General features: G+C 41.6%; 1 protein-coding gene across 1 annotated transcript in view; it reads right to left on the bottom strand.

Annotated features, from left to right (window-relative positions):
* The window catches only part of LOC138369817 (type I iodothyronine deiodinase-like), a 338522-nt gene that overhangs the window by 280617 nt on the left and 30656 nt on the right, over positions 1-27249 (bottom strand). The window contains exon 2 of the transcript XR_011229982.1: positions 6067-6226. The gene's annotated coding sequence lies outside the window, so the exon portion shown is untranslated. The remainder of the gene's footprint in view (positions 1-6066; positions 6227-27249) is intronic.

Raw genomic sequence — 27249 nt, 5'->3', positions numbered from 1 at the left:
TGGTGTATGGACCACGATACAGCTGCCTCTGCTCTCTGAAATGCTACCAAGAAAACAGCGTCCTCTTCACTCTAGAATACTCCCAACACCGCCGCCTCTACACTCTTGTATTCTTCCAACAACACAGCCACCTCTACACTCTGGTATACTACCAACAACAGAGCCACCTCTACACTCTTGTATACTACCAACATCTCAGGCACCTCTACACTCTGGTATACTACCAACAACACAACCGCCTCTACTCTATAGTATACTTTCAACCACACAGCCAACTCTAGACTTTGGTATACTACCAACATCACAGCCACCTCTACACTTTTGTATACTACCAAAAACACAGCCGCCTCTACATTCTTGTATACTAACAACAACACAGCCACCTCTGCACTCTGTTATACTACCAACAACACAACCGCCTCTATACTCTTGTATACTACAAACAACACAGTCACCTTTACACTATGGTGTACTACCAACAACACCGCCGCCTCTAATCTATAGTATACTTTCAACCACACAGCCAACTCTAGACTTTGGTATACTACGAACAACATAGCCACCTCTACACTCTGGTATACTATCAACAACACAGCCGCCTTTACATGCTAGTATACTACCAAAAACACAGCTGTCTCTACAGGGTAGTATACTACCAACAACACAGGTGAATCTACACTTGTATACTACCCAAAACACAGCCGTCTCTAGGATTACAGGTTCCGGAAGATGAGAGGAAATGTCAACACTGTGGAGAAATGACCGACAGACGACTGGAACATTATCTAACACAGTGCACAGTTACAAACCCATTAGGATTTCAACTTAGATTCAATAGAAGAAGTTGTTAAACACATATGGCAAAATCTTGCTGAAGAGACCATACGAATAATAAATACTCATACTCCGCCCAAGTAAAACAGAAACAAGCAACACTTAGTGGGCCAGCCAGAGGCTTAGGGCTGGAATATCCTTGCCAAAAAAAGCCGCTTCTACACTCTGGTATACTACCAACAACACAGCCGCCTCTACACTCTGGTAAACTTTCCACAACACGGCCGCCTATACACTGGTATACTGACCACAACAAACTCGCCTCTACCCTCTGGTATACTGCACACAACAGAGCCACATCTACACTCTGGTATACTACGAACAACACTGCCACCTCTGCACTCTGATATACTACCAACAACACAGCCACCTCTACACTCTGGTGTACTACCAACAACACAGCCCCTTTTCACTCTAGTATATTAACCACAACACAGCCACCTCTACACTCCGCTACACTGCCAACAACACAGCCACATCTACACACTGGTATACTATCAACAACAGAGCCTCTTCTACAATCTTGAATACTACGAACAATACAGCCACCTCTACACTCTTGTATACTACCAACAACACAGCCACCTCTACACTCTGGTATACTACCAACAACACAGCCACCTCTACACTCTGTTATACTATTAACAACACAGCCACCTCTACACTCTGTTATACTATTAACAACACAGCCGCCTCTACACTCTTGTATACAACCAACAACACAGGCACCTTTACACTCTGGTATACTTTCCACAACACAACCGCCTCTACACTGGTATTCTGACCACAACAAACTCGCCTCTACACTCTGGTATACTACCCAAAACACAGTCGTCTTTACACTGGTATACTACCCACAACAAAGCCGCATCTACAATCTGGTATACTTTCTACAACACAGTCGTCTCTACACTGATATACTGCCCACAACAGAGCCACCTCTACACTCTGGTATACTACCAACAACACAGCCATCTATACACTTTGGTATACTACTAACAATTCAGCCGCCTCTTCACTCTGGTATACTACCAACAACACAGCCACCTCCACACTCTAGTATACTACCAACAACACAGCCACCTCCACACTCTAGTATACTACCACAACACAGCCACCTTCACCCTCCGGAATAATACCGACAACACAGCCACCTCTAAACTCTGGTATACTACCCAAAACACAGCCACCTCTACACTCTAGTATACTTCCAACAACACAGCCGACTCTACACATTGGTATACTACCAAAAACACAGATGCCTCATTCTGCCCACATCTCTGCTGCTATATATAGCATTCTGCCCACATCTCTGCTGCTTCAACTCTCTGGTAAACTGCCCACAACACAGCCGCATCTACACTCTAGTATACTAACAACAAGTAAGCCTATACAAGCTGGTATACTTCCGACACCACAGCTGCTTCTACACTCTATAATTTCCACAACACAGCCGTCTCAACACTCTGGTATACTATCCAGAACACAGCTGCCTCTACACTCTGGTATACTTTCCACAACACAGCTGCCTCTACTCTCTAGTATAATGCCCACAGCACAGCCGTCTCAACACTCTGGTATACTATCGAGAATACAGCTGCTTCTACACTCTGGTTTACTACTAACATAACAGCCGCCTCTACACTATGGTATTCTACTAACAACACAGCCGCCTTAAACCTTCCTAGTATGTCAAAATGATTTATAGGAAATGCTTTTACCCCATTATTTTTGGTACACATTTGGTTGTCCTCCCATCACAGACGGTGAGTGCCATAGACCTCATTTCAGGGTGAAGAAAGCAACAACTCTTTACAACATGTCCCTTTCTATGGCAGTAGGAACACTGTTTCAAGTCTGGGTGAGGTTTATTACTGGTGTCAATCTCTTTGGGTTTCACATTACTCCTTTTACCCCCTGGCACCTTTGAAAAAGTGTTTCCTTGACCTGCTGTTAGTACATGTGGGACCCAAATGTGACGGAGGAGTTTGGTGTTTGACCAGATCCTTGTCTATTTGAATGTGTTTTATATTTAAACTTTACTTTATGAATCAGCTGATATTCATCTGCTAATTTAGGCAACTCATAAATATTTCTGGGTCTGCCACATTTAAAGCCACTTTAAAAGGTATGCAAAATAAAAATTCTTTTACCAAAAGTACATTTTTAAGAGTCCAGATCTCTAATGTTTTAAGCATCAAACTATTTCTTAAATATATAATATTTCTCTTGTGTAAATTCTACCAAAGTGGGTCTCGTCTCAGTTGTCTAAGCTTTTGCCTATAAGCCTCAGGAACAAGTTGATAAACAGTAGGGATGGCTGCCTTTAACGTATCAAATTCAAAACTGTCACTCAAAGACTGCAAATATTCTCAGTGCCGTTCCCATCAAGTGACGTTGAAGAAGAGATACCCCATTTTGTTTCAGGCCATTTCACACTCTGTGCCAACTTTTCAAAATTAGTGAAGAACTGGTCTGGATCAGTCTTACAGAATAGTGGAAACTTGACATTTTTGTTAACCTTAAACTCCCCAGGTGTTCCTAAGTCAACAACACCGGTATTTTCTGATCTAATTCCCAATTCTGCTAGCCTAATCTCCGACTCTATTTTTTCTGAGCTTGCTCCACTTCTAACCTCTTCATAACTATTTCTACTTTATTTCCAATTTATTCTGTTCTTGAGCATGTCCTGCCTCTAGCCTCTTCTGAGCTTGCTCTGCCTCCAGCTTCTTCTTTGCATGTTCTGCTTCAAACTGCAATTTCTTTAGTTCCAATTCTGCCTGCCACTGCGTCTGAGTCTCCACATTTCCTGTACTTACAACATTTACATCACTGGTGGACGGGGGACTGCTCTAATATTTCCGGTGGGAGAATTTGCTCATCTTCCCGGTGCATCATTATCTCTCTTAGCAGTTCCGTCTTCAGCATTCCCATGTGCAATAATAGTCCATAGTGCTTGCCAACATTCTTTTGATAATTACTTACTTACTTGCCAACAGCCACTTGGATAGACTTTTTTGCCGCTTTCAAACCCTCAACACTAGTGTTGACCAGACCACACACTAAAAGTTGAAGGGACGACGACGTTTCGGTCCGTCCTGGACCGTCCTGGACCAAACCCTCAACACTAGAATTGTCGACAATTTGTTGTGCTACCAAATCCATTTTTGTGTGCTAAGATACAGCAGACTCCAACACAAAAATTGAGCTTCAGCACCACCTTTCTCTTGTAAGCTCAGAATTAGTTTGGAAAAACTAATAAGAACAGTGCTTAGTTCACTTGACTGCCCTGTCAACTGGTAAATTTTTTGCACTCGAGAACACAGTCATAAAATTTTTTAACACTTTTCGTTAAGATTAATAAAATGTATACAAATAATGTAATAGAATACATAAACTCATATTATACCAATGTTAAAAAATCTAAATTTCTACACAAGTCATAGTGAAGAAATAGGCTACACAATTTTTATATCAGGTTTCACATACAGGCTACCCATTTTTAACGGAATCTCGATCAGGCTGCACAATATGTAACGTCCCAAGGGAGAGGCAACTCAATTTGTAACGGTTCTGTCATGTATTACTGTTGTATTGGGAAATAAGACTTTTAGTTGTACCAAGGGGAACTCAAGGTGTAGAGAAACAGCTGAGTAGTGAAATGACAATAGACTTTATTTATAAGACCCACGAGATATTACATACATAATTCCCTCTTTACAACTCAAGGTCATTCTGAAGGGAACAACATTGTATCTTATCACCCAAACAGGGCTCTGGTCATCCTATAACTTTTAGTCTAACACTGGAACTGTGCACACCACGTCTCAAATGACTCATGTTAATTTGAGTCACATACATATATATCTAGGAAACCTGGACTCTCTCTCAGAAGTTATTTGAAGACCGTCAGTGTACTCAACCCTTTCTTGCAAAAATTTTAACACAACCCTGTGGCTTATCTTAAAGTATGGCAGGAGAAATTCCTTGTGAAAGCAAAGGACTGGTCGTCACTGTTTCTCTTCGAGTCAGGTCAAGAAGGCGTCCCCCGCCGTCGCGTTACCCGCCCCTTAATACTCTATCCTTCCACATATTCAATCCAATCCCCTTAATGGCTCCATTAACCGTATTCTCCATGCTGGTTTTTCTTTGGCTCCACTTTTCCTTCACACAGTTTTATAGTACCAATACACATTCTTCCATAATAATCTCTAGCTAAAAAATACTACTTTGTTGGGCTATCTTGAGATGATTTCGGGGGTTTTAGTGTCCCCGCGGCCCGGTCCTCGACCAGGCCTCCACCCCTAGGAAGCAGCCCGTGCCAGCTGACTAACACCCAAGTACCTATTTTACTGCTAGGTAACAGGGGCATAGGGTGAAAGAAACTCTGCCCATTGTTTCTCGCCGGCGCCTGGGATCGAACCCGGGACCACAGGATCACAAGTCCAGCGTGCTGTCCGCTCGGCCGACCGGCTCCTCCCTCCTGGGCGGAGTAATATCAGTCACTCACGGCCTCCTAGCTGCTAGCTGCAGATTTCTTTCAAGGAAACATTCCCTTATGCCCCCATCAACTCTCTCTTTATTATTAGAAAATATAAAATAAAGACTAACCTCCACAGGAGGTAATGTTCCTAACACCCAACACCACAACCATCTACAACACCTTTAGCACGAGCCACACCACAACCATCTACAACACCTTTAGCATGAGCCACACCACAACCATCTACAACACCTTTAGCACGAGCCACACCACAACCATCTACAACACCTTTAGCACGAGCCACACCACAACCTTCTACAACACCTCCAGAACAAGTAACACCACAACCATCTACAACACCTTTAGCACGAGTAACACCACAACCATCTACAACACCTTTAGCACGAGTAACACCACAACCATCTACAACACCTCCAGAACAAGTAACACCACAACCATCTACAACAACTATAGAACAAGCAACACCACAACCATCTACAACACGTCTAGAACAAGCAACACCACAACCATCTACAACAACTATACAACAAGTAACACCACAACCATCTACAACACGTCTAGAACAAGTGACACCACAACCATTTACAACACTTTTAGAACAAGTAACACCACAACCCTTTACAACGCCTCTGAAGCAAGTAACATCACAACCATCTACAACGGCTCTAAAACAAGCCACACCACCGTCTTCTACAACTCAATCATGCTCACAGAATGTTAGTACTCACAGCAAGTCATGCCAATAATCTTGCCAAGGCCCTTGGGGACCGCCACCAGGTACTTGAAGAAGGTTGAGAGCGACATTGCCACGGTCCTGCTGCCTCCTTCAGCGATCCTCACGAAGTTGTCGACTTCCGTGGGTAGGAAGTTGCGAATCCTCGCTTCTGGCTGAGATTCCATGTAACATGTCAATAATTACACCTCTGCTTATATATCTTTACTCCTCATTTCCATATATATATATATATATATATATATATATATATATATATATATATATATATATATATATATATATATATATATATATATATATATATATATATATATATATATATATATATATATATATATATGTCGTACCTAGTAGCCAGAACGCACTTTTCAGCCTACTATTCAAGGCCCGATTTGCCTAATAAGCCAAGTTTTCATGAATTAATGTTTTTTCGACTACCTAACCTAGCTAACCTAACGTAACCTAACTTTTTCTGCTACCTAACCTAACCTAACCGATAAAGATAGGTTAGGTTAGGTTAGGTAGGGTTGGTTAGGTTCGGTCATATATCTACATTAATTTTAACTCCAATAAAAAAAAATTTGCCTCATACATAATGAAATGGGTAGCTTTATCAGGTCGTAAGACAAAAATTAGAGAAAATATATTAATTCAGGAAAACTTGGCTTATTAGGCAAATCGAGCCTTGCATAGTAGGCTGAGAAGTGCGTTCTGGCTACTAGGTACGACATATATATATATATATATATATATATATATATATATATATATATATATATATATATATATATATATATATATATATATATATATATATGTATATATATGTATATTATTATATATGACCGAAAAAGTAAGATTAATAATTCTAACACGAATTTTCTCAATCTTTCGTACATTTCTTTTCACTGTTGGAGGTAATTCAAAAATCAATTCTCCAAAATTCATTTTTATTTCTAGTCTGACGCGACACTTGAGCGCGTTTCGTAAAACTTATTACATTTTCAAAGACTTTAGTTAATCACATACACAACTGAATAGAACTTACACATCGATTTTGTTTATATCTACATTTGAGTGAGGTGGATGGGGTGAGGTGGTATTTAATAAGGTATTAATTTCATCAACACAAGCCAGAACATGAAACAATGGGTATTGAATAGAAGTGATTGTAGAAAGCCTATTGGTCCATATTTCTTGATGCTTCTATATTGGAGCGGAGTCTTGAGGTAGGTAGAATATAGTTGTGCATTAATTGGCTGTTGATTGCTGGTGTTGACTTCTTGATGTGTAATGCCTCGCAAACGTCAAGCCGTTTGCGGCTTGACGTTTGACGATAAAATACGGCCCCTTATTTTATCAAGCACAGATCAATCGAATATATGATTGAGTGTGAAATCAATTAGTCAGTCCTCATTATGGGATAAACATATTCGGCAAACGTCACAAAATTCACATTGAAAAAGTTAATTTTTCTATTTCTAGCACTTGACGACACAAAGATACACCGCACCTATTTTTGTAAACAAAGTTTGATATCATTTGCGCTACCACTTCGTAAGGATTCATGTGATAAGGTGTTTTAATATACCAGGTGGGATATGTCAACAACATACAACATCAATTGCTTAAAATTTTTGAATTAAAGAACTTGGCCTAGTGCTGTTCAAAAATAAAAAAAATACAAAGATTTGCAATAAGATTAGTGCTTATTACAAACGTAAGAAAACTAAACTATATGGATAGATATGGGGTCTAGGCATACAACCATGGAGAAAAGAAGAAATAGGAGACATGATCCCCACACACCGGATATTAAGGGAACATAAGCCCAGTACACCGGATACTGAGGGGAAACGAGTCCAAAACAAAAAATACTGAGGGAACACGAACCCAACACACAGAGACAAACACAGAGATGGAGGGAAAGATCTAGGCGTTGATATCACCTTGTCAAGCATAACAGGAAACTGGAGAAAGTAAATAGGAATGCCACTAGACTAATCCAATAACTAAGTGGTATGATTTACGAAGAAAGGCTGCATGAATTGCACCTAGCGTCGCTGGAAGACAGAAGAGCTATTGTAGACATGATCACCACATACAAAATTCCAAGGGGAAATTTACTGGATAGATAAGGATGGAGTATTTAACGTGTGGTACACGCACAAGGGGACATAGGCGGAAGCTGGGTACTCAAATGATCCACAGAGTCATTAGAAAGAACTATTGCAGTTGTTGTTGTTGTCTAAGATTTAGCTACTCAGAACAAAATGTCCATGTAGCATGGGCTATAGTGAGCCCGTAATTGAGTTCGGTTATTTGCGATAACCTTGTTACTGTGATATTTGGGTCAAAGTTTTAATTGGAGGTGGAGTTTCCTCCTTTTCTCCCGTTTCTTTTCCGCTTCCGTGTTAGCGCACAGGTTATATTCTAGTTTTAATAATAATATCTTAGTGTAGGAAATAGATGCACAATGTTCACTTGTGTGAACATGTGTCTGTTCATTACACTTGTGTCGTAGCCTGGTGGATAGCGCGCAGGTCTCGTAATTCTATTGCGCGGGTTCGATTCCCGCACGAGGCAGAAACAAATGGGCAAAGTTTCTTTCACCCTGAATGCCCCTGTTACCTAGCAGTAAATAGGTACCTGGGAGTTAGTCAGCTGTCACGGGCTGCTTCCTGGGGGTGGAGGCCTGGTCGAGGACCGGGCCGCGGGGACACTAAAAGCCCCGAAATCATCTCAAGATAACCTCAAGATTGTGTGTCCCATTCTTCAACTGCTTTTCTAATCATTGTAGTCACAGTATTTTGCATTTTAACAGTTTTTCAGTGTTAGGGTAGTTAATAAATGGAATTCACTAGGAAATGATGTGATGGAGGAAGACTCCATACACAGTTCCAAATGTAGATATGATAGAGCCCAATAGACTCAGGAACCTGTACACCAGTAGACTGACAGTTGAGACGAGGGACCAAAGAGCCGAAGCTCAACCTCCGCCCCCCCCCCCAAGCACTAGGTGAGTACAGGATGCTGAGTGGAATTGACGAAATGCACAAGGACAGCCACTTAAAAGTGAGAGAAAGTAGGACTAAATGAATACGTTGGAAGCTGGAGCCCCAAATGGGTCGAAGGAATTACCAGTACTTTGTACGGGTGGTCAGAAACTAGGATGAACTGAAAGAAGTTGTAGAAACTACCTCCAACCACAACTTTAAATCCAGAATCCACAAAGAATTTCAATGTCATAATAGTTAAATTATAACCTGAAAATGTGCAACAGTTCCTTCAGGCGAGGCACAAACACCTAAACTTCATTTTTGCATAGACAGGTGATAAATAAGTACCCCCCCCCCCCCTGCTCCACTCTTACAGAAGAGCAGAATCAGAGTGTTGACAATCAAAAGGGGAATTCAGGTGTTAACTCTCTCCACGAAAGAGTGAAGCACACAGAGAGCCGTCTGTGACAGCTGTCTAAATGTGGCTCGTATGCATCATATCAAACATGCTCGGTCTGAGTCCACTCTCTCTCTCAACACGTAAATAAATCTTTCCAGCTGCCTGGTGAGGGCAGCTGTCATCCCTCCGACGCAGTACATCGATTGCCAGATTCGCTAAAGCCTCACACCTTCACCCTGTGTCAATACACGCTAACCTTTCATGTTGGCCATTTATTCCAGTCTTATTGGAATTCAATAGAGTATTGAGGGAAGGGGGAATGAGCAGACAGAGCTCTTTTGGCTCGTCTTGCAGTCGATTCAATAACTGAAGTTCGAAGTCTCGGAAAAATGTGGTATATTGTATAGTATATGTGGCATATATGTAGTTGTAGAAGCTAGAGGCTGTAGAAGCTGAAGAAGAGAACCAACCAAGAAGGTGAAAATATATATATATATATATATATATATATATATATATATATATATATATATATATATATATATATATATATATATATATATATATATATATGTCGTACCTAGTAGCCAGAACGCACTTCTCAGCCTACTATGCAAGGCCCGATTTGCCTAATAAGCCTAGTTTTCATGAATTAATGTTTTTTCGACTACCTAACCTACCTAACCTAACCTAACCTAACGTTTTCGGCTACCTAACCTAACCTAACCTATAAAGATAGGTTAGGTTAGGTTAGGTAGGGTTGGTTAGGTTCGGTCATATATCTACGTTAATTTTAACTCCAATAAAAAAAAATTTCCCTCATACATAATAAAATGGGTAGCTTTATCATTTCATAAGAAAAAAATTAGAGAAAACATATTAATTCAGGAAAACTTGGCTTATTAGGCAAATCGGGCCTTGCATAGTAGTCCAAAAAGTGCGTTCTGGCTACTAGGTACGACATATATATATATATATATATATATATATATATATATATATATATATATATATATATATATATATATATATATATATATATATATATATATAGACTAGCAGTACCCGGCCACAGCAACCTTCCCTGTCCCACAGTCCTCCCCACCATCCCCCCCCCCCCCCCACCCGTCTCCTCGGCCTCCCGATCATTCCCCACTCCATCGTCCCCTAGTCTTCCCCACCATTCTCCACTCCACTATCCCCTCTTCCTTTCCACAATGCCCCACTCCCCCTGTCCCTTTGTCCTCTCCACCATTCTCCATTCCTCCATCCCCTCGTCCCCACCATCCCAAACTCCCCCGTCCCCTCGTCCTTCCCCCCCTCTTTGTCCCCTCGTTCTCCCCACTATTCCCTACTCCCTCTTCCGATACCTTCCCAAATGGTCTGATGTTCCCATCAGGAAATTGGAAACATCAAGTGATCTAATATTCCCATCATTGAAATATAAGAAAAACAGTTAAAAAATTAAATGAAAATATGAAAAAATAAAAAATAAACTATACTCATGAAATGAACTTTATGGTAAAAAACATAGCTCAATTCCAATGCAATTCACACAAAATAATTAAATCAAAATGAAAATAAATCAAAATCTATGAAAATTCTATTTATCAATTCAATCAGAAGCATAGAAATGAAATTGTAATATATTTAGTTTAGCATGTGTGTTGCTCTTACATGCATCAGATGGCGCTGTTTGTCAAGAAAAGCATAGTTTTACCTGTCACACAGGTGTGGCACCCCACGATCGTCGTCGCCCCTAAATCAACACAACAACGGTTGCTCCTGAGCTACCGTGCAGTGAGGACGTGTCGCCTGCTGCTCCGGTGGTTTGAGTCGGTTCTCACTACGTGAAGAGAGCCATGGGGAAGGCTCAGAGCAAGAGGGAATGGAAGCAGCTTTCGGACGAGGAAGGACGGTGGACCGATGTGCAGCAGGCCCCAAAGAAAACTGCTATCGAGGCTTTACCACATGCTTCTACCAGCAAGTCAGCGGACGTAATGGACCTAGAGAGGACAGCGTCAGTCACACACCAGCCAGTGTCAGTCAATGCTTCTCTGTCCGCAACGCTGCCGCGGGACGGCAGTATGAGTCAGGAGAGGACACCACCGGTTTCACGCCAGCCAGTGTCAGCCATTGTTCCTCTCTCCACAGCCCAGCCGCAGGACAGCAGTATGGGACAGGGGAGGACACCACCAGTCTCACACCAGACATCGCCAGCCTCTGCACTTCTTCCAAAATTCAAGATCATGCAGACCGACCACTTTCCTACAGCATATGGAGTAGTAACGGCGATGGAAAAAGAACAACCAGAGCTCAAAGCTCAAACTTTCCATTACAGTCAACCTGAAGGGAGAAATAATACTGACTCCTCAAGACCAACAGACTGCACATTACTTAGAGAAGGTAAGAATCCTGCAGGGGAAACCTGTGTGCTTGGTAAAGCTGGACCCTTCAGAACGACGCACACGAGTCGTGCTTTTGGGATACCCAATCGACTTTCCCCTGGATCCAGTACTAGAACACAAGCAAGTCCTGAATGCGGAACGTTGCCACACAAAAGTAGACAAGGCAGCGACGCGTCAGGTTCTGGTGACCGTCATGGGACATGTGCCAGAAACTTTCGGTCTTGGAAATTGGGGGACTTACCGACAGAGGCCATACGTCCCGGAACCCCTACGCTGCTTCAGGTGTCAGAAATACGGCCACCATCAGTCACGCTGCACAGGACAGGAGAGGTGCGGAGTGTGCAGCCTGAGACATCCCACCAAAGACTGTATTGCCAAGCACAAGGCAAACCAGACCACAACAGCCAAATGTCCAAATTGTGGAGGCAAACATCATGCCTGGAGCACAATCTGCTCTGCACGGAAACAAAAAGTGCAGACAGCTCAGGCCAGGATCAACACACTGCCCAGCAATACATCCACTAACACCAACGTCTGGAACACTCGTGCACAGCCACAACAGCCACCCGCTCTCACGGAGCAAAATTTCCCGAATCTGTCAATTCCGAATCAGACATTACACGAAAGTGTTGCAGAAGTCCAGCAAATGCAAAAGAGCAGAAAACACTTACTTTCGGAATCTACTCACCAGCTATACAGTTTTACCGAGGTCCAGCTGAAAACCATCGTGAAGATCATGGCAGAGACCATTATCAATTGCCTACAGATGACGCAGAACGCCTCACAACAACAGACTCAAGACATCACGTGTGTGATAATGGACAAGATCGTGCAGCAGACCACTCTTACACGAGAAATAGACAGTCTCCGACAGGATGGAGCACAAGAGGACACACGCCGCAACTTGGACATACTGACTACCAACAACAGTCGGCTAGTCACGACACCGGAACATCGACATTCACAAACGCAACTGCAAGACGCAGTGACCACCCACGATCAACAGAATCTTCCAACACAGGAGACAGACAACAACAGCCAATGCAGTCTGATCTGCAGCAACGCCAACAAAGACGTATTGAACGGCAGAGATGCGCAGGTTCCGCCAACACAAGAAACGGCCGCGAGCAATCAATGCAGTCCGACTTGCAGCAATACCAACAACAAAGTGATGGACCACAGTTCTGCGCAGATTCCGACAATGCCGGGGTTGACCACGGACAATCAATGCAGTCCGACCTGCAGCACTTCCAACAACATAGAGATGGACCACAGTTATGCATAGATTCCAACAACGTCGGGGATGACCACGAACTATCAATGCAGTCCGATTTGCAGCGACACGACTTGCGAGGCGGAGAATATAGAGGTCGATTCCGAGGGGGAGTTCTAGTAGAACAAGCAACACCAACCGAACCCGTCGTCTGGCCATTACGAATTCTGCAGTGGAACATACAAGGTCTTGGGAATAAAAAACACGCACTTCAGGAGGCTGCAATCAGCACGAAAGAAGATATAATCGTTTTGGAAGAAACTCTTTTCCCGGCCACGAAATCCTTCAGATTAGCTGGATATCAGCACTATGTTCTACCGTATGAGCAGGGGAGACTAAGAGGATTAATGACCCTAGTCAGAAACACCATACCCAGCAAGAAAATAGACTCAGTTTCATGTGGGGATGGAGTAGAGGTATTAGCAGTTACAGTGAATATGGCTAATTTTGAGCTCCTCATATACAACGTCTACAAGCCCCCTAGACGTAAACTAGAAGCAGAGGCAGTGCTTGCCTTGGCCACGCAGGAAAATTTAATTATTGCTGGAGATTTTAATGCTCATCATCCTGAGTTAGGTGCAACTGGGCCAGCCAATGCAGATGGGCGCCATTTAGCTGCAGCTCTGCGAGAAGTACCTGAAATTACACTTCTCAACACTGGGGAACCCACTCACATTCTAGGAGGTTCACTTGATCTTACATTCATCTCAACTGCACTCCAGCAACAGGCGAAGTGGGAAGTAGACCCGGTGATCACCAGTGACCACTATGCTACTGTCACGACACTCAACCTGGCACGACCTCCTACACCTCCTGCGCAGCCTCGGTGGAATTTAGGTAAGGCCAATTGGAATGTATACCAAGAAGAACTTGAAAAATGGTATGCAACGTACACGCCACCTGAGGATTTGAACATTCACGAGACCAATCTGCAGGAAGCCGTTGCAGCTGCTGCGAACAAAGCTATTCCAATCATTATCACAGGTAACACGAAACGAAAGAACTATTGGTTCTATAGTAATGACGTTAAAGAACAGAACCACAGAGTCAATATCTTCAGAAAACATCTAAAGAGAAACCCAACACCAGAAGGTAGAACTCTGCTACGAGCGGTGATATCTGAAGCAAGGCGAGTTTCTAGAGAAGTAAAGGAGGCAAGATGGTTTAAGTGGTGTCAAACTCTAAATGAACATAGTAGTCTTGGCAAGATATGGGGTCAGATTAAAACTATATCAGGTCGACCAGCCCGGCCACAGGCATGTATTCAACCATTGCAGGAGGCTGAGAGACTTGCTCTCCAATTTGCAGAAAGAACAGCTTCATATCAGCTTCCTGCAATGGTCCGAAGGCAGCAAGAACACTTAAAACAAGAGAGGATGACAGTCATTCATGAGGGCATAGCAATAAATGACGAGTGTGACTGTCCCTTCACCGAACAGGAACTAAGCAGAGCCAAAAAAGGTGGTAAGGACACTGCACCAGGTGCTGATAACATTACATACTCAATGATCGCACATGCAGGTCCTGCTGGAGACCGAGGGATATTGGACGTCATCAATGCGTCTTGGCAGCAAGGCAAACTACCGCCCTCTTGGAAGAAAGCAGACATCATCCCGATTCCTAAGCCGAATGAACCTGGCAATTACAGACCCATTTCATTAACATCATGCGTTAGTAAAACTGCAGAACGGATGGTCTTAAATAGGCTACTGTGGAAGACTGGAGACCTTCATAAACACATATTTGGCTTCACTAGAGGAGTAGGTACTGCAAACTGCATAGCAACATTACTAGGAACAGTTAACTCAGGTTCAGCTATAGTGGTCTTCCTTGATCTGGAAAAAGCGTTTGAACTTGCAAGCCCGCCAGCAATACTACACACCTTAGTTAAAAAAGGTGTGAGGGGGAAAATGCTAGCATGGATTCAAGATTACCTAAGTCACAGGTATGCCAGAGTAAAGTTGCAAGGACAAGTGTCGGACTACCACTTGCACGAGAATGGGACTCCACAAGGAGGAGTCCTCAGTCCTAGTCTTTTTAACATCCTTATGGAAAACCTTGTTACCATGTCCTTTACAGAAGGGGTTACATTGCTAAGCTATGCTGATGATCTAGCATTAGTCATTACGGGTCCTTCACTTCTAAATAAAGCTCAAGGTGCTTTAGATCAAGTGACATCTGAATGCAGTGTTTTAGGGCTAAAAATATCTGCACAGAAGTCTAAGGCGATGAGACTAGGTGGCATGGCTCCAGACAGGCACCTACGCATTCAGGACATTAACCTTCAGTGGGTTACACAATATCGATATCTCGGAGTGTGGATTGATTTTAAAATGACATTCCATAAGCAAATTCAATATCTAAAGGAGAAAGCAAAGTCACGAATAAATATAATGAGAGCAATCACAGGGCCCCGTCTAGGAGCGGGACACAGAGTGTTGAGAATGTTTTACATACACGCCGTTCGTTCCCTGGTTGATTATGCAGCGCCTGCCTTACTCACTCTTTCTCCTGGTCAGTGGGCAAACGTTGAGGTTCTTCAAAATGATGCATTGCGGGTCATAACAGGTGCTCCCAGATGGACTAAAATCCTGAACCTAAGACTAGAGACAAAGCTAACGTCGATTGAATAAGGGTAAAGGGGATTGCTGCATGCATGCTGACCAAGATATTGACTAGACCTAGAATCAGTTCACTTAAAGATATGATCACTGGAGCACTAACTCTGGACAGAAGAGCCTCCAATGGCAACAGGTGGACCCATTGTGCGATAAACGCCATCGATACATTCGATATGGCAAACACAGTCACTGAGAGGGGTGTCGACGACATACATGCAGACTTTGTTATACAAGCCCCTTGGGAATCTCTGCCAGCAGACTTTCAGATTATGGCTCTTGACGGGAAGAAGAACCAGACACATCCTCATCTGCTCTGTCACTTTGCACAGATGCATATAGAAGCAAACATGGCATCCGACAGCTTCACTTACTTCACGGATGGGTCAGTAGACCAGCAGGGACAAGAAACCGGAGCTGCAGTTAAAGCAGGAAACTCTGTATATAGTTGGAGGCTCTCAAATGGGTGTTCGACTTTACAGACTGAGATGCTAGCCATTCAAAAGGCTTTGGAACATGCTCTTGCTGAACACCGACAACATGTTATCATCCATACAGATTCGAGAACCGCCATTGAAACCTTGCAACAGGCACACCTATGTGATAACATCCATCTGATCACCAATGTCTTATCATTCATGCACACACTCAAACGACAAGGCCGACGGGTACTTATCAACTGGGTGCCAAGTCATGTGGGACTATTAGGTAATGACATTGCAGACGAAGCTGCAAAACTTGCTACTAAGAGGAGGAATGTAGACATTTACATACCACAGAGTCTCTCCCAGATGAAGAAAGTGATTCGAAACAGAGCAATGCGAAAGATGTACAGTGACCACAACACAGCAGTTGCAACATCAGGATCTGCGGGTTGGTACAAGAATTCAACCAACTACGAACCACTTAGTTTGATGAACGGGGGCAGTAGAACAACAGAAGTGCACTTACATCGCATCAGGCTTGGATACCCATGTGCATGGGAAATAGGCTTACGGGTTCCGGAAGGTGAGAGGAAATGTCAACACTGTGGAGAAATGCCCGACAGACCACTGGAACATTATCTAACACAGTGCACGGTTACAAACCCGTTAAGATTTCACCTTCGATTCAACAGAGCAGAGGAAGTTGTTAAACACATATGGCAACATCTTACTGAAGCGACCATACGAGTCATACATACTCATCCTCCGAACAGGTAAAACAGAAACAAGCATCACTTAGTGGGCCAGCCAGAGGCTTAGGGCCCGCGCAGGATTATCCCTGCTAAAAAGGAAAAAAAAAAAAAAAATCCCTGCTAAAAAGAAAAAAAAAAAAAAAAAAAAAAAAAAAAACACAACAACAGGTGTGGCACCTATATTTATACTTACGATATGAACGGTATGGTTAACAACCCAGCTCATTCCAACACAATGTCACACAAAATATTTCAATAAAAAAAATCGATATCTATGAAAATAAAATTTATCAATGCAATCGGAAACATTGAAATGAAATTCGTGACATATTTAGTAAAGCGTGAATAATGCTATTATGTGCAACAGATGGCACTGTTTTTCAAAAACGCATGTTTTTACCTGTCACAGGGGTGGCATCTATATAGTAAGTATATACAAAGACGCCCCTAATCGAATGCAACGTTGTGTCAAAATTAAAAAGCAATCGGTGAAGAACTTTTGGAGATTACAGCGTGTGTTGCTCTTAAGTCCAACAGATGGCACTGTTTTTCAAAAAAGGCATGTTTTTACCTGTCACAGGTGAGGCATGTATATAGTAGATGTATAAAAAGACGCGCCTATTCGAATTCCACGGTGTGTCAAAATTTCACAGCAATCGGTAAAGAGGTTTCGAAGATTCCCCTCACATGAAAAACACAGTTTTTGTGTGTTGCATGTGTTGCAACAGTGTCATCTGTTGAACGTAATAGCAACACACACACGCTATACTAAATATGTTATGATTTCCACTTCAATATTTCCGATAGCATTAATAAACTGAATTTTCATACATTTCGATTTATTTTAATTTTGATTTAATTATTTTGTGTGAATTGCATTGGAATTGAGCTGTGTTGTTTACCACACGGTTCATTTCATAAGTATAGATGCCACACTTGTAAAAGGTAAAAACATTTTTTTTTTTAAGAAACAGCGCCATCTGTTGCATGTAAGAGCCATACACACTATAATAAATATGTAACGATTCCATCTCAATTTTTCCGATTGCATTGACAAATTAAATGTTCATATATTTCGATTTTGTTTCATTTTGATTAATTATTTTGTGTGATATTTCATTAGAATTCAGCTGTGTTGTTTACCATACCGTTCATTTTGTGAGTATAAGTATAGATGCCACACAATTATGACAGAAAGTACATGCATTTTTGAAAAACAGCGCCATCTTTTGCATGTAAGAACAACTCACACTATACTAAATATGTTATGATTCCATTTCAATGTTTCCAATTTCATTGATAAATTGAATTCTCATAGATTTCGAATTATTTTCATTTTGAGTTAATTATTTTGTGACACTACATTGGAATTGAGCTTTGTTGTTTACCATAACATTCATTTCGTGAGTATTGTTTATTTTTTTATTTCTTTATAGTTTTTCACTTCGTTTTTTAATTGTTTTTCTTATATTTCAGTGATGGGAACATCAGATCATTTGGGAATGCATCGGACGAGGACGTGGGGAATGGTGAGGAGGACGAGGGGATGGGAGTGAGGAATGGTACTGAGGACGACGGGACAAAGGAGGGGGTAATGGTAGGGAGGACGAGGGGACGGTGGGGACCAGGGGACATGGGAATGGAGAATGATGGGAAGGACAAGGAGACAGGAGAGTGGGGGATGGTGCGGAGGACAAGGGAAACAGGGGAGAGGGGAATGAAAGGGAGGCCGGGCGGACGGGGGAGTGGGAGATGGAGGAGAGTACGAGGGGACGGTGAAGTGGAGAATGGTTAGAAGGACGAGGTGACGGTGGAGTGGGGGATGGTGGTGAGGACACAGGGATAGGGGAAGGAAGAAATGGTGGGGAGGACGAGGGGACGGGGAAATGGGGAATGGTTGGGAGGACGAAGGGACAGGAGAGTGATGAATGGTTGGGAGGACGAGGGGACGGGGGAGGGGAAATGGTGGGGAGGACTGGGAGACAGGAGGGAAGGTTGCTGTGTCTCAGCAACGCACATGCGTTGCTGAGCCACAGCAACGCATGGACGGGGGACAGCTGGTCTATATAAATAAAAAAGGAAATGTTCGTTTGTTCAAAATCGCTAATCTCCGAAAGTTCTTCACTGATTGCTTTGAAATTTTCATACAACGTTCCATTCGCACCCGAGTGCGTTTATATATACATACTATATAGATATCACGTCTGTAACGGAAAAAAAAAATTATAAACTGTGTTTTTCATGTGAGTGAAATCTTCAAAACCTCTTTACTGATTGCTTTGAAATTTTGACACAACGTTCCATTCAAATAGGCGTATGTTTTTATATACATACTGTATACATGCCTTACCTATAACAGGAAAAAAACAGTTTTTTTTTTTTTTAAACAACGCCGTCTGTTGGACGTAAGAGCAATGCCCGCTGTAATCTCCGGAAGTTCTTCACTGACTTCTTTGAAATTTTGACTCAATGCTCCATTCGAATATGCGAATGTTTTTATATACCAACTTTATTGATGCAACACCTGTGACAGGTAAAATCATGCTTATTTAAAAAAAACAGTGCCATCTGTTGCTCGCAAGAGCAACACAGCCTATACTAAATATGTTACGATTCCATTTCAATGTTTCCGATTGCAATGATAAATTTAATTTTCATAGATTTCGATTTATTTTCATTTTGATTTATTATTTTGTGAGATATTTTATTGTAATTGAGCTGGGCTGTTTACCATTCCATTCATTTCATGAGTATAAGTATAGATGCCACACCTGTGACAGGTAAAAACCATGCTTTGTTTGAAAAACAGCGCCATCAGTTGCACGCAAGAGCAGCACTTACTATACTATATATGTTATGTTTCAATTTCAGTGTTTCCGATTGCATTGAAAAATTGAAATTTCATCGATTTCGATTTATTTTCATTTTGATTTCATTATTTTATGTGACATTGCCTTGGAATTTTGCTGTGTTGTTTACCATAATGTTTATTTCATGAGTATAGTTTATTTTTAAAAAATTTCATTGTTTTTCATTTGGTTTCTAACTGTTCTTCTTATTGTTCAGTAATGGGAACATCAGATCAATTGATGTTCCCAATTTTCTGAAAGGAATAGCAGATCATTTGAGAATGCATCAGAGAAGGGAGTGGGGAATGGTGAGGAGGACGAGCGGACGAGAGTGGGGGATGGTGGGGACAACGAGGGGACAGAGGAGGGGGTAATGGTAGGGAAGACGAGGGGACGGGGGAGATGGAGATGGTGGGGACGAGGGGAAGGGTGGAATGGAGAATAATGGGGAGGACATGGGGACAGGTGATTGGGGGAGAGGAAGAGGGGAACAGAGGAGGTGGCAATGATAGGCAGGACGAGGGGATGGTGGAGTGGGGAATGGTGAGGGAGGACGAGGAGTGGGGAATGGTTGGGAGGACGAGGGGATGGGAGAGGGGGAAATAGTGGGGAGGACTGGGGGACAGGGTTAGGTTGCTGTTGCTCGTTGCTGAGCCACAGCAACGCATGGCCGGGTACACCTAGTATTTACTAAAGAAATAAAGTCAGACAGAGTGCCAGAGTCATGGAAGGTTGCTAATGTAGTGCCAATTTTTAAGCAAGGAGATTGCGTCAATCTATCTGTCAAATAGCCTAACGTAAATTGTGAGAAAGTTACTTGGATCGATAATTGCAAATACAATCCGTCTTCATCTTGAAAAACATAAATTATTAAATGATTCGCAACATGGTTTTTCAAATGGTCGTTCATGTTTAACAAATTTGCTATCATTTTATTCCAGTATAGTTGAGGCAGTTGATAGTGGTAAGGATTGCGATGTTGTGTACCTAGACTTTAGCAAAGCTTTTGATACAGTGCAACATGAAAGACTGATTAAAAAGATAGAGGGTCATGGTATTGGGGGTGCTATATTAAGTTTGATTAGGGCCTGGCTATACCAAAAGAAACAGAGAGTTAGTAAAAATGGGGTTAAGTCAGAGTGGGAAAATGTTGTAAGTGGGGTGCCTCAGGGCTCTGTCCTGGGATCTCTGTTGTTTATAATATATATAAATGATTTAAATTCAGGTTTGAGTAGCAACACTTGGAAATTTGCCGATGGTACAAAAACCGTTAGGGAAATAAACATGGAAGAAGACTCACTACCACTTCAAGTCGATCTAAATAGAGGTTTTGAAATGATCAAAAGATTGGCAGATGCAGTTTAATGATGACAAATGTAAGGTTTTGAGGCTAGGTAATGATGATAGAGTTACAAGATACGAGCTGGATGGTGTTGAGATTACGAAGTCGGATTGCGAAAGGAATCTCAGAGTTATGATTAATCAGAATTGAAAACTGAAAGATCAATGCATAAATGTTCATCATAAGGCAAATAGGACACTGCAACCCACCTTCGAATACGGGGAGGTAAATGCAATCAACAGCCAATTAATGCACAACTATATTCTACCCACTTCAAGACTCCGCACCAATATAGAAGCATCAAGAGGAAATATGGGCCAATAGGCCCTTTGCAGTTACTCCCATTCTTCCCTCTCATTTATCCAATTTAAACCCATTGCTCCATATTCTGTCTTGTGTTGAAAGTTTGTTCACCTCAAGTTTGAAAGTTTGTGTTGAAAGTTTGTTCAAAACTGTTGCAACATATCAACTCACCCAAATGCGAGTATATAAGATAAACTGTTTAAAACGTTAGCATAGTAAAACTCTGTTTAGTGTTTTCAGGTTACAGTTGTGTGTGTGTGTAAACTAAAGTCTTTGAAAATGTAATAAGTTATTACGAAACACGTTCAAGCGTCGCGTCAGACTAGAAATAAAAATGAATTTTGGAGAAATGATTTTTCAATTACCATCGACAGTAAATAGAAACATAAGAAATAGTAAGAAAATTCGTGTTAGAATTATTAATCTTACTTTCTCGGTCATATTTAACAACATATGTTTACAAGAAAGACTGCTACCAAAATATATTAATATATATATATATATATATATATATATATATATATATATATATATATATATATATATATATATATATATATATATATATATATATTTATTTATTAGTTTGTGAGGGTACCACCTCTGGTGCCAATGTGGGGACCCATAGCCTCGGAGAAGATAATAAAAAGTATTCAGAGGAGACCTTGTGGTTTCTCACTGAACACTAATATTATCTTCTCCTACAACCCCCTTTCTTTTGTATGTACACATCTATATTTACTTTATTTGAACTTTGTTACAAAAAAGGAGTTACATATGGGTTACATAGATGGTTATCATAGGTTGTCGAGTTCCTCCAGCTCCTCAGATGGCGGGCAGGAACCCTGGATGCAGTGCACATTTCCCCTCTGTATCGCCACACTGAGGCGCTGAAAAAGAAAGCTTGCAGCTCTTGGGTCCCTTGTTGTTTCAATGAGCCTAGAACCCAGTTCCTTCAAAAAACTGGTAGCACTTTTACCCCAGGCGCCGAGTGTCTCAGAAGCAATGGGGACAAAATTGTAGTGGTGATCCAGTTCTCTATACTTACGGGATTTGGCTGCTTCCCTGTGGGTGGCAGCGCCACCTGGGTGTGCAACACTGAGGTTAATGTAGGTGTTAGCCATATATAGTTATATATATATATATATATATATATATATATATATATATATATATATATATATATATATATATATATATATATATATATATATATATATATATAGTTATATATATAGTTATATATATAGTTATATATATAGTTATATATATAGTTATATATATATATATATATATATATATATATATATATATATATATATATATATATATATATATATATATATATATATATATATATAAGGGAAGGGAGTACCACCTCTGGCTGGAAGAAGGGGGACCCATAGCCTCGGAGGAAACCACACATAACGCATTGGAGGGAATGTAGGTCCCCTCCAATACAGTTTCTGTGTGCTTTTCTCCTACCACCCCCTTTTTTTATTGTGTATTTAAAGGTTACAAAACATACAAGACAAATGCCTAAAGGTTATGGATCTCTTGAAGCTCCTCCGTTTCCGGACAGGAACCGAGGACGTAGCAAGCATTTCCCCTCTGGATCGCCACACTGAGACGCTGAAATAAAAAACTGGAAGCCCTTGGGTCTCTGGTGACGTCAATGAGCTTGGAACCCAATTCCTTGAGAAATCCCAAGGCACTCTTGCCCCAGGGGCCATGCGTCTCCGACGCTATGGGAACAAAGAGGTATTGACCTTCCAGTCGCCTGTACTTGAGTGATTTAGCTATTTCCCTGTGGTTGGCCGCCCCACCTGCTTGATCAGCTCCGAAGTGTACATAGGTGTCAGCCAGGGTGGATACACATGTGTAGTCCCACACCAACTGTCTACCCTCCTTCCATGATTATATGGTGATGCCATCAGGGGGAAGTGTGGGGAAATCCGGGTTTTGGACCCCTGGGATGCGAGGTTCTCTCTCCGCTGGGCACCCAGCTGAGACGAGGCTTCTCTTGATGATGTCATTGACCTCGTTGTGTCTTGCATGCCAGCCCTTTGTGCTTCCGCAATGCAACCCATGCAGTCCGTATTGGTCTGCTTCCACCCTGTTGCAAATACACTTGTAATCAGTGTGAATTGGGGCACCAAGGCGGAGGGCCACTGCTACACGAAGGGGTTCTGGATCTAGGCGCGTGTCCATTGCTGACATGGGTACTGCCAGGAGGAAGTCTCCTGCATGGGGGGCACGAACTGCTCTGAGGCGGGCTTTCTCCTTGTCTAATGTTGCGGCGCTGAGCATGGCATCAGCTACTTTTTCCACTAGAGGGTGGTCCCAGCTGGACTGTTTGTGTTGTTTTGTTGGCTCTATAATGGTTGCTGGGGCTGCAAGAACATCCCACTGATTTGAATATTCAGTGAAAGCAGGATCGTGTATTCCTGCTGAATCTCTCAGGGTTGCAGGTAAGATATCTCTGACGAGGTCGTGCGATGCGTGGGAGGAGGAAAGGAAGTCTGGTAGAGCAATTTGGGAGGCTGTGCGGACACCAATGCCGCCGAGTCTTACAGGAAGGGTTGCTTGCTCCGACTGAGAGTCGTCCAATGGCAGGTTCAGGACTTTCACCAGCATGGACCTCAGAACGATGTCATACACATTTAACTTTGGGCTGCTGTTGGATGGAGAACATCTCAGAAAGTAGGTCAACTTAGGGAGAGACAGGCATCTTGTGAGGAGAAAGAGAGCATCATGGGCATCAATCCTGTCCAGCATTCTCTTTAGATCAGTGATTTTTGCAGCCAGGACCTCCTCGATTGCTCGTGGGCCAATGGGGGCACCCAGGAGAGTGCAGTCCGGTGGCTCGACAACGAGAATGTCTGGAAGAACATTTTTTATTTTGTATTATTTTATATTTGCTCCTGCAGATGTCTAACATCAGGTACCTGTGTAAAAATGTCGTCAACATACCTGCAGTATATGGCTGATTTCAAGTTCATGTCGACTAAGACCTTTTGTTCGATGGTACCCATGTAGAAGTTCGCAAGCAGGACACCTAGGGGAGAACCCATGGCGACCCCATCTACTTGCTTATACATGTGTATAAGCTATATGGGTACCACCGAACAAAAGGTCTTAGTCGACATGAACTTGTAACCGCCCATATACTGCAGGTATGTTGACGACATTTTTACACAGGTACCTGATGTTAGACATCTGCAGGAGCTGAAGGAGGCATTTGAGCAGAATTCTGTGTTGCGTTTCACTTACAAGATGGAGAAGAATGGGAAGCTGCCCTTTCTAGATGTAACAGTCATGGAAAGGAGCGGAGGTTTCCACACTGCAGTCTACACTAAGGAAACAAACATAGGAATGTGCCTCAATGCCAACAGTGACTGCCCAGACAGGTACAAGAGGAGTGTTGTTAACGCTTATGTCGACCGTGCCCTCAGCCACAGCTCAGGATGGAAGCAAGTCGATGAAGAACTTTGTAGGGTAAGGCAGGTCCTAGTCAACAACGGCTTCTCCAATGGTTTCGTTGAAAACATCATAAGAAAGAAGGTGAAACGCCATGAAACCTCTGAAGAGACAACTAACACAACACCTGTACCCCATATTAGACAGTTTTACAGGAACTTATTTCCACAGCTGATAAAACCGAGGAAAGGGTCCTGAAAGATATTGTTGATAGGAACGTTATTTCTACAGACAAAAATCAGAAGATACAATTGACGATTTACTATAAAACCAAAAAAACGGCCAACCTGCTCATGAGAAACTCTCCAGACACAAAACAGAACGCTTTAAAAGAGACCAATGTCGTGTATGCCTTCAAATGTTCACTTGGGGCATGTAAGCCTCAAACAACTCAGTATATAGGCAAGACAAAAACATCTCTTTCCAGGCGATTAACAATGCATAAGCAAGAGGGCTCCATTAAGGAACATATAATCTCTTCCCACAACCAGACCATCACCAGAGAAGTCTTAACAAAAAACACAGAAATCATCGATAGATACAGCGATAGCAAGCGGCTTGATATCTGCGAGGCACTACACATCAAGAAGTCAACACCAGCAATCAACAGCCAATTAATGCACAACTATATCCTACCCACTTCAATACTCCGCACCAATATAGAAGCATCAAGAAATATAGGCCAATAGGCCCTTTGCAGTTACTTCCATTCTTCCCTTTAAACTTACCCAATACTATACCCATTGTTTCGTGTTCTGTCTTGTGTTTTCACCTCATCCAAAACTGTTGTAACATATCACCTCACCCAAATGCAGGTATATAAAATGAAAGCCATTTAAATTATAGCATAGTACGACTCTGTTTAGTGTTTGTAGGTTATAGTTGTGTGTGTGTAAACTAAAGTATTTGAAAATGCAATAAGTTATTACGAAACGCGTTCAAGTGTCGCGTCAGACTAGAAATAAAAATGAATTTTGGAGAATTGATTTTTCAATTACCATCGACAGTGAAAAGAAACATAAGAAATATTGAGAAAATTCGTGTTAGAATTGTTAATCTTACTTTTTCGGTCATATTTAATAATATATGTTTACAAGAAAGACTGCTACCAATATATATATATATATATATATATATATATATATATATATATATATATATATATATATATATATATATATATATATATATATATATATATATATATATATATATATATATATATATATATATGTATATTATTAAATATGACCGAAAAAGTAAGATTAATAATTCTAACACGAATTTTCTCAATCTTTCGTACATTACGCTTCACTGTTGGAGGTAAATCAAAAATCAATTCTCCAAAATTCATTTTTATTTCTAGTCTGACGCAACACGGGCGCGTTTCGTAAAACTTATTACATTTTCAAAGACTTTAGTTCACAAATACACAACTGAATAGAACTTACGTATCTCCGATTTTATATCTACATTTGAGTGAGGTGGAAGGGGTGATGTGGCATTAACACACGACAGAACAAAATGTGGTATTAATAGGGTATTAATTTCAGCAACACAAGACAGAACAAGGGTATTAATAGGGTATTAATTTCAGCAACACAAGACAGAACACGAAACAATGGATATTGAATAGAAGTGTTTGTAGAAAGCCTATTGGTCCATATTTCTTGATGCTTCTATATTGGAGCGGAGTCTTGAGGTGGGTAGAATATAGTTGTGCAATAATTGGCTGTTGATTGCTGGTGTTGACTTCTTGATGTGTAGTGCCTCACAAACGTCAAGCCGCCTGCTATCGCTGTATCTATCGATGATTTCTGTGTTGTTTACTAGGATTTCTCTGGCGATGGTTTGGTTGTGGGAAGAGATTATATGTTCCTTAATGGAGCCCTGTTGCTTATGCATCGTTAAACGCCTAGAAAGAGATGTTGTTGTCGTGCCTATATACTGGGTTTTTTGGAGCTTACAGTCCCCAAGTGGGCATTTGAAGGCATAGACGACGTTAGTCTCTTTTAAAGCGTTCTGTTTTGTGTCTGGAGAGTTTCTCATGAGTAGGCTGGCCGTTTTTCTGGTTTTATAGTAAATCGTCAGTTGTATCCTCTGATTTTTGTCTGTAGGGATAACGTTTCTATTAACAATATCTTTCAGGACCCTTTCCTCCGTTTTATGAGCTGTGGAAAAGAAGCAGAGTTCCGTGCTGCGTTTCACTTACGAGATGGAAAAGGATGGGAAGCTGCCCTTTCTAGATGTAACAGTCATGGAAAAGGGCGGAGGTTTCCACACTGCAGTCTACACTAAGGAAACAAACATAGGAATGTGCCTAAAT

Source organism: Procambarus clarkii, chromosome 29 (genome assembly GCF_040958095.1).
Source record: "Procambarus clarkii isolate CNS0578487 chromosome 29, FALCON_Pclarkii_2.0, whole genome shotgun sequence".
Lineage (NCBI taxonomy): Eukaryota > Metazoa > Arthropoda > Malacostraca > Decapoda > Cambaridae > Procambarus > Procambarus clarkii.
This window is presented reverse-complemented; position numbering and strand designations above follow the sequence as displayed.